Here is a 7,829-nt window from a genome sequence, read left to right as displayed (position 1 = left end):
CTCGATTACACGGCGATTGCGCACGCCATTTCCACCCTTAGCGCCCCCCCACCACCTCTCCGTTATCGACACTCAATCGGAATATAATGCTTATGCGTATTTGTGTGTGCGTGTGTGTGCGCGCGCGCGCCCCCACCGCGATATGTACATATATTATATATCGACGCGTTTTGTGTATATAAAGTATAAAATACACACACACACACACACACGTATATATATATAGACAGAGATTCCCATTTAAATATATATACACCGTATGTATACGAATTTCGGGGCATAATATATATGTATATACACGTCTAATGTGCGTGCGACGCGCCAAACGTCCGTCCCCTAACCGTTCGCGGTTGCCGGGGTGACGAACGCGCAGGGGGTGGTCGGGATCTTTTCCCCCGTCGGGGGGCCGTACGGTTTAACGGACGGCCATTGGGCGTATGGGCGGCGCCCGCGACGGCGGTTTATTTATTAAGTGCGATGCGGATCGGAGGGGCCCAATTCATTATCGACAAATGATCGCCGCCGCCTCGGCCCGCTCCGTAACGCCGCGGTAACGCCACCAACGCCGCGCGCCGGGCCGACCGTGTCGGGGCGAAACGAATTTGTCACTCTCGCTCTTTTTACACCGCACCGCACCGCGCGAACCTTTATCGTACGCTAACCACTGCACCTTTATACACACATTTATATATATATATATATACGTGATGCGTATATACACGAGACTTACACGCGCGTTTACAATAATATATTATTGCGCATTGCCCGTTTCCGGGAACGTTATATATGCGGACAAGTAAAGTCGTCGGCCTAGCGATATGTATATATTATTTTAAACACATCCGGTGTGCGCGCGACAACACATCCTCCGAGCCAACCGACCGCATCCGGTTGGTCCCGCGAGGTTTACGCGCCAGCGCTGCATGCAATAACGTGTACACCCGACGCGGCGGCGGCGGCGGTGATTGATGTACGTCCGCGGCCGAATAGGATGGTTCGATTTCGGTATTGCCATTTCGACGATTGCGACCGTAATAATAGACGCGCAAGAAATAGCTACCCGCGCCCGCGTCCAACTATATAATACGAATTTTGACCGCAATAACGTTACAAATTTTAATTTTAATTTTATTTAATTTTATTTCTTACCAATTCTTACCATCGTCGCGATGTGTTTATATATATATATATCATATTATACATATTATACTCTCGTTTTGATCGCTCTCGTTTTACGGCAATGTCGACACGTTATGGACTATATATAATATTAGGATTTGATTTTTCGACTGGTCATAAAATTTATTTGTCTCGTGCTACACACTTTTGATAAGTACTTTGATAGCTCATATTATAATGTTATATCATGTCCTGCGCAGTACCTACTAAAATATATTATAACGTTTCATATTGCACTATGGCATATATATATATATATATATATAGCTTTGCCGTTTAATTTTTTAGTCTCGAGGAGGGATGAAGTTTCTATTGTTAAATGTTTACTATAAATCGAAAAATAAATACTTTATAATATCGGTTTAGGAAAATTCTTCTTTTTTCCGAAAGCCTAGTCTATGTCTGCGAATTGCAATCGATCAGCTTGTTTGGAATTTTTTTTATTTCACTCGACTGATGTCGATTGATTTATGGTGCATTGCGTAGAAAATAGAAACCTGTAACCTTAAATACATAGATCTATTTAAATAAGAAATAATATATATATATATATGACAACAAATAGATAGGTATACTTCAATTGTTATAGAATTAAATCAAATTGATATTTTGCATCGTCATCTGAAGTATTGACGTATATGAATCATGATTATTGATCGTTTGTTCAATTTCAATAAATAAGATATTTTGTCAATTTTTTATCTTTCAATAATGTTACTTATGTACATTTTTTTATATGTCACAAACATTTTCAATAAGCCTGCTAGTACAAATGGATGCTTATCATTGATTATATTATAGTCAACGATATTACGATAATATCAAAGTCGATTTAAGTTCTTTATTAATTTAATATTTATTTGTTTTCAATAAGTGTTATAAAAAGAATATTATTTTTCAATATTATGATTTTATGCATAATATATTAAAATAAGTTTAAAAATAAAAAAATAATTAATAAGTATTATATATGGGTTATGTGGGATTCACTTAGGCATTACCTTTATAATATATAGGTACAGTTTATTTTACAGTATAGTATTAAGTAGATACGCGTATAAAAATATACACTCCGTTTTAACCAATATTGATTTCTTTATTGTCATAATTCAATCCGGCAGGTTCATTAAATTATTTATACTTTGAAATTATAGTAATATTTTACAAAAGTGGAATTCGTTTGGATATAACGATCGGAAGATAAATAAAACAGCCTGAATGCCAATTCATCCGAAACTGCAACCCAATTAACATGCGTATAGTTGTTTATACACGCTGTTCTGACTAAATGTACTTGCAAATACTGCTAAATTTGTATAATTAAATTTATATACATACCGCACATGGACTAATTGCGTATTCGTAATTCCAAATGTACGTGCTGCGAAAAATATCACGCACAAACGAATAACGGTTTATCAATATATTTACTAATTGTTGGTCTTTACTCTTTTCACAGCAATACAATTTTTCAAAAAAAAAAAAAGACATTTCAGTATTAAAATAATATAAAATTTTCATTCTACGACTAATATGTATCTGCAACGCTGCCTAATGCTGGTTTATATTGTTTATAATATAAATGATAAAATGATACTTGAAAATTAATTTTAAGCTGTTTTGAAATAGGTAGGTACATTAATGTGAATAAAATATAGATACTATAAACATTGTACAATATACAACATTATATCTATCTATTAAATATTATGCAGTATAAATTAATAATTATAAAAATTATATATCCAAAATATAGATCCAAAATAATTTACGCATATGGTATTGGTATACGATGAGTATAATATATTGTATAATCCGATAAAAATCAATATATCAAAAGAACATTAAAGAACCCTTTTCATCTGAATTCCTGATATAGTTATACCTTGTTTTATAATCATGACAAACAATAACAAGTTTTGAGTCCATAAACGAAGCTTACTTGGTTCTATTACTCCATAACTTTTATTATTTAAATTAATAAAATATAATATAATATATTAAAAAATTAGAATTAACTAATGGATTGGATATATTTCTACGTATATACAGAATGTTTCCCAAAGCATGATCATAATACTCACCCCTTAATTTTTCATAGTGAATTGAATCTATCCCGGAACTTTTTATGCATAGGTACTAAAATAAATAAGACCATACCTAATCAATTTATACCTTCATAAATACAAACCTTTCTCAAACTCTTTTTATTTGGAAATTGTTAAAGAGATAATTATTTTTTGAAATGTTGATATATAGCTACAAATTAAAATTTTAATATAGTAGGTAGTTTCTATTTTCTGAGTTATTTAACTTTGTATACTAAGGATAACAATCTATAATTATACATTACTAATAATCATCAAAGTATTAAATTTTTATAATTTGTCCAAGTATGAATAAGGATACATATTTAAATTTGAAATACACTAAAAACTATTGGAAAAATATTTCAAAATAACGTAATGAAAAACAAAGCAAAAATTGATAAAGTGAATTAAAAAAAAAAAAAATAATAAATAAATGGAAAAAAGACAACAAATAAAAATAAAAATGTAGACTAAAAATTTTACCTTTGAAGTATCCGTTACATAAAACGAATTAGTTACTTGGAATTCATTATCTTAGAGCAAGCTTTACATTGAAATTCGCTGTTAATAACAAAGGAATTATTCGTATAAATTTCGATTTAGATAGGTAGTCTATACATTTACTTAAAAATTCCGAAAATCAGATTTTGAATAAATTCATCCTTTAAAAATAAAATGAATGGGCGAGCATGTTTACATTGTAATAACTTTATCACTTATATATTTATTTTAAACAACAAGTACCTATTTTATATTTACTACCTACTTGATAATCTCATTTTTTACACGCACTTACAAAAGAACAAAAGAGTAAAGACTAACTGAAAGCCTTTATTTTATTATTATTTTTATATTATTATTCAAAAGAAGAAGTTTAAAAAATGCAGATATTACTTACGACCAACTTCTTGAAGAAATTTAAAAAAAGTTCCAAAAGGTGCAACTGAACATTTTCAAAACCAGTCAGAACTCAGAAGTTTGTTAGTTTGATGCACTTTGTAATAAAAAAATGTTATACTATTAATTAATGTTCTTTTTAAAAAGACTCCAAGCAATCTAAGAATACTAATAGTAATGTTTTAGAACGCAATGAATGCAATTACGACATTGATAATGATGTGGTTGAAAAGATAAAGTTTTGATATTATTATTATGTTCATCGAAACAATAATAAATAAAAACGCGTCTAATATTTCATTCATTGATAAGAATCCTGCGTGTTGTGCAGAAAATCTACTAATATTTAGGTATAGGAATTCTTACTCCAAATTATCAACTAATAAAACATTAATATAAAAATACAAAATCATCGTTTGAAAACGAAATATTGATATATGCATTGTTAATAAATACAAGTAAAACCCATATGTGAAATATTATACCGTCATGTTATCGCATTACCTATATCCGTCAATTTTTAGGGATTATATTATATAAGATTTTAATAATCTAGCATTGTAGCGTGCAGTTTGGCATAGCATACCAAATTTTATCAGTGAAATCACTAAATAAGCGCATTATTAATCATATAAACCTACAAAGATATGTATTTTTATGCGTATTATATGGTTAATACTACTAATACTATAATGTAATTTGTTAGTATTTTATTACATAGAAATTGACTTGAAGTTGATAGGAAGCTTATTGGTATATCAAATGTCCAAACGCAATAATAACTTTTATATATCATCCTGTTTTATTTAAGACTAACACACCTAACCCAACAAACTAAACCAACAATACAATTGAGAGCCGTATTTAAAATTGTCGTGCTTAATACTGATTAATTGATTGATATATAATGAAAAAATTACTCATCAAGTTCCGGTTTATCAAAATAAAAAATGGATGATTTAATATGTGCTATGGTTTTTGTTTCGGTATTATTGTACTCACCGGTATTTTAGATTTGTAAATATATTACTTTTCTAAGGTAATGCACGGTAGGACAGGTTATGTCTAAGTATATTTCGTTATCATGTAGTTGATAGTAATTCAACATTTACCACATAATTAAAGAAGAAAATAATGCTCAAATAGGTATTATGAGTAAAATAATGTTTGCAATGAACGTATAATATATTATATAATATAATATATCTCCCAACTCATATATAAAATAAAAATAAAAAACTAGTATAGGTAACTACGTGTTTCAGTCCGGTTAAGGTTTCGGTTTCACGACTTTAAAAGTGCTCCGCGGCTTCTTTTTATTCGCTTTCATTCCCTGCAATGTGTAATGTGTATAGGTACTGCAGCACGTCATAACATATCCGCGTGTTTACGGCTGTAAAGCATGCGTGCTATATGTACCACCGATACGTCTATAATGCCGAATACAATATATTATTATAATAATATATGATACTCTGTCGCGTATAATGTACGCACACATTATACGTTTTGGTGTTTATGCTTTGTTGGAGAAAGGTTTATTGCGTCGGTATATATGTTATATTACATAGGTACCTGTAAAATTAAATTAATTAAACCGCCGGCAGTTTGCGTTCGGGGGTTGCTTAATCAATGCGCGCGCCAAAGATGGCGGCGGCCAAGAGAGAGAGAGTGCATATTATTATGTATACATTATATAAATATGTGTGTGTGTGTGTGTGTGTGTAAAATACCTCAACGCACCCCGTTGGTGCGGATTTATACTGCTTAAACTGCAACAGGAACACTAAGGAGAAACACTACGCACACAAGCACACAAAGCGGATATGTAGCCCTTTTGCCGCGCTCGGTTTTAATTATACGACACCCCAAGACGAGACTCCTTCGCCTTCCTCCATAGCTGCACATACCGCACCCACTCCACCGACGCGCCTTTTTCGCGTTATCATATCGCACCCATTTATTATTATTATCATTATTATAATATATATATTATATTATATATAAACACGAGCGCCAGCGTTAATTTTAATTAAACAGGGCGCGTGGCCGGCAATTAACTAATGAATTACACTTTACCGACGGAGCTTTAGGTATGCGTATATATTGTATTATATTATAATATACATATACGGGGTGATCCATTTAACGTAAGACACTCATTATTTCAGAAAACCCTTGAGTTTTTGAAAATATTTTTTTTACGTGACGTAATATATGTGTTGTTAGTAAACAACATTCTTGGCATAGGTGTCAACTTTTAGATATTAGTGCGGGGACAAACCCCTCTGTTAAGCGAAAAAAAAAATTCTGTAATATTCTACAATTTGCTGACCGGGAGGGGGTAATTACCTGATTGCCCCGTAACCTTTTAATAGTCCACTAGAATCTAGGGTGCAATATAAAATACTATGCATGTATATTATTTTAATTTTCTTTATTGGTTTTAGTTTTAGTTAGGTCTATACATAAGTTATAAATTAGTCTGCGCGAAAAGTGGCAAATATACAATCGTCGATGTTCTGATGAATTTTTTCATGTCATAATCTGATTTTAACCAAATAATTATTGCTATACACAGCGGGAGTGAAATAATACTTTTGCCCCCGTTAAATCAATGCACGGGGGCGATCGCCCCCTTGGCCTCCGCGGAGTCAGCGCTTATAATTCTCGAGGGAAAAAATATTATACTTCTACTTATTTTTATCGTTATCGCATTTTAAATTTGTTTTACTCTTTTGTATGGTAACTTATATTTTTCATTTCATAGTTTATTTAAAGTAAAATATTATTCGAGATATTTCGATTTATATAAATCAAATTTCGGATAAGTACCAATACTAGTTTATTAGTTGTGAGTATTTAAAGATAAGGTTGGCGAACCCGTGGACCAATTTCTATTTTTTGTACATTTTGCTACTACACACTTTACTTTTTTTTTAGTATATTTTTTAAGAGTTGTTACTAGTAAGCATATACTTTTTTCGTCTATTTGTCATTTGCTACTGCACACAAAAATAGGGACTGCCGTGGATCAACATCCTGTGCCACTATATTTTTACACTCATCTAAACTTTAAACACTTTGTTACAATATATAACTCATAAGCAACTCATCAATCGAAATTCAAGTTTACATATATCGTAGTACTAAAAAAATTATTCTGCTCTGGAATAAAGAATGATGCAAAATGACGTAAATAAAAAATTCATGTTGTCATTAAAAAAATATTATATCATTTATCATGTAAAGTAAATAAGAATATATTTTCAAAATCGTTAACAGTTATTGAACTAATGAGTGTTTTACGTTAAATTGACCACCCTGTAAATGTAATTTGCACAAAACGCAGTTTATATTGTTGTGTTTATCTCGTTGTACGCGGTATATTAATACCATGTATAAGTACGCGCGGCTTTTACGGCTCGTTCGGCGCCCCAGCGAGAGACCACTCGTGCGTTTGCCGTTCAATATAATAATATGTATACCTACTTCATGTAACGCACGTTTACTCACGACGCCACGAATGGGAGAATAGTTATGATCCCCGAGTGCATGTCGTCAAGTTTATTGAAAACAATATCATTTATACATTATACAGTTAATAGTTATATACTATATTATTATAACTGCACTACAATATATAAACGTATAAACGGACAC

The sequence above is a fragment of the Rhopalosiphum padi genome, chromosome 2 (assembly GCF_020882245.1).
Source record: "Rhopalosiphum padi isolate XX-2018 chromosome 2, ASM2088224v1, whole genome shotgun sequence".
NCBI classification, from domain to species: domain Eukaryota; kingdom Metazoa; phylum Arthropoda; class Insecta; order Hemiptera; family Aphididae; genus Rhopalosiphum; species Rhopalosiphum padi.
This window is presented reverse-complemented; position numbering follows the sequence as displayed.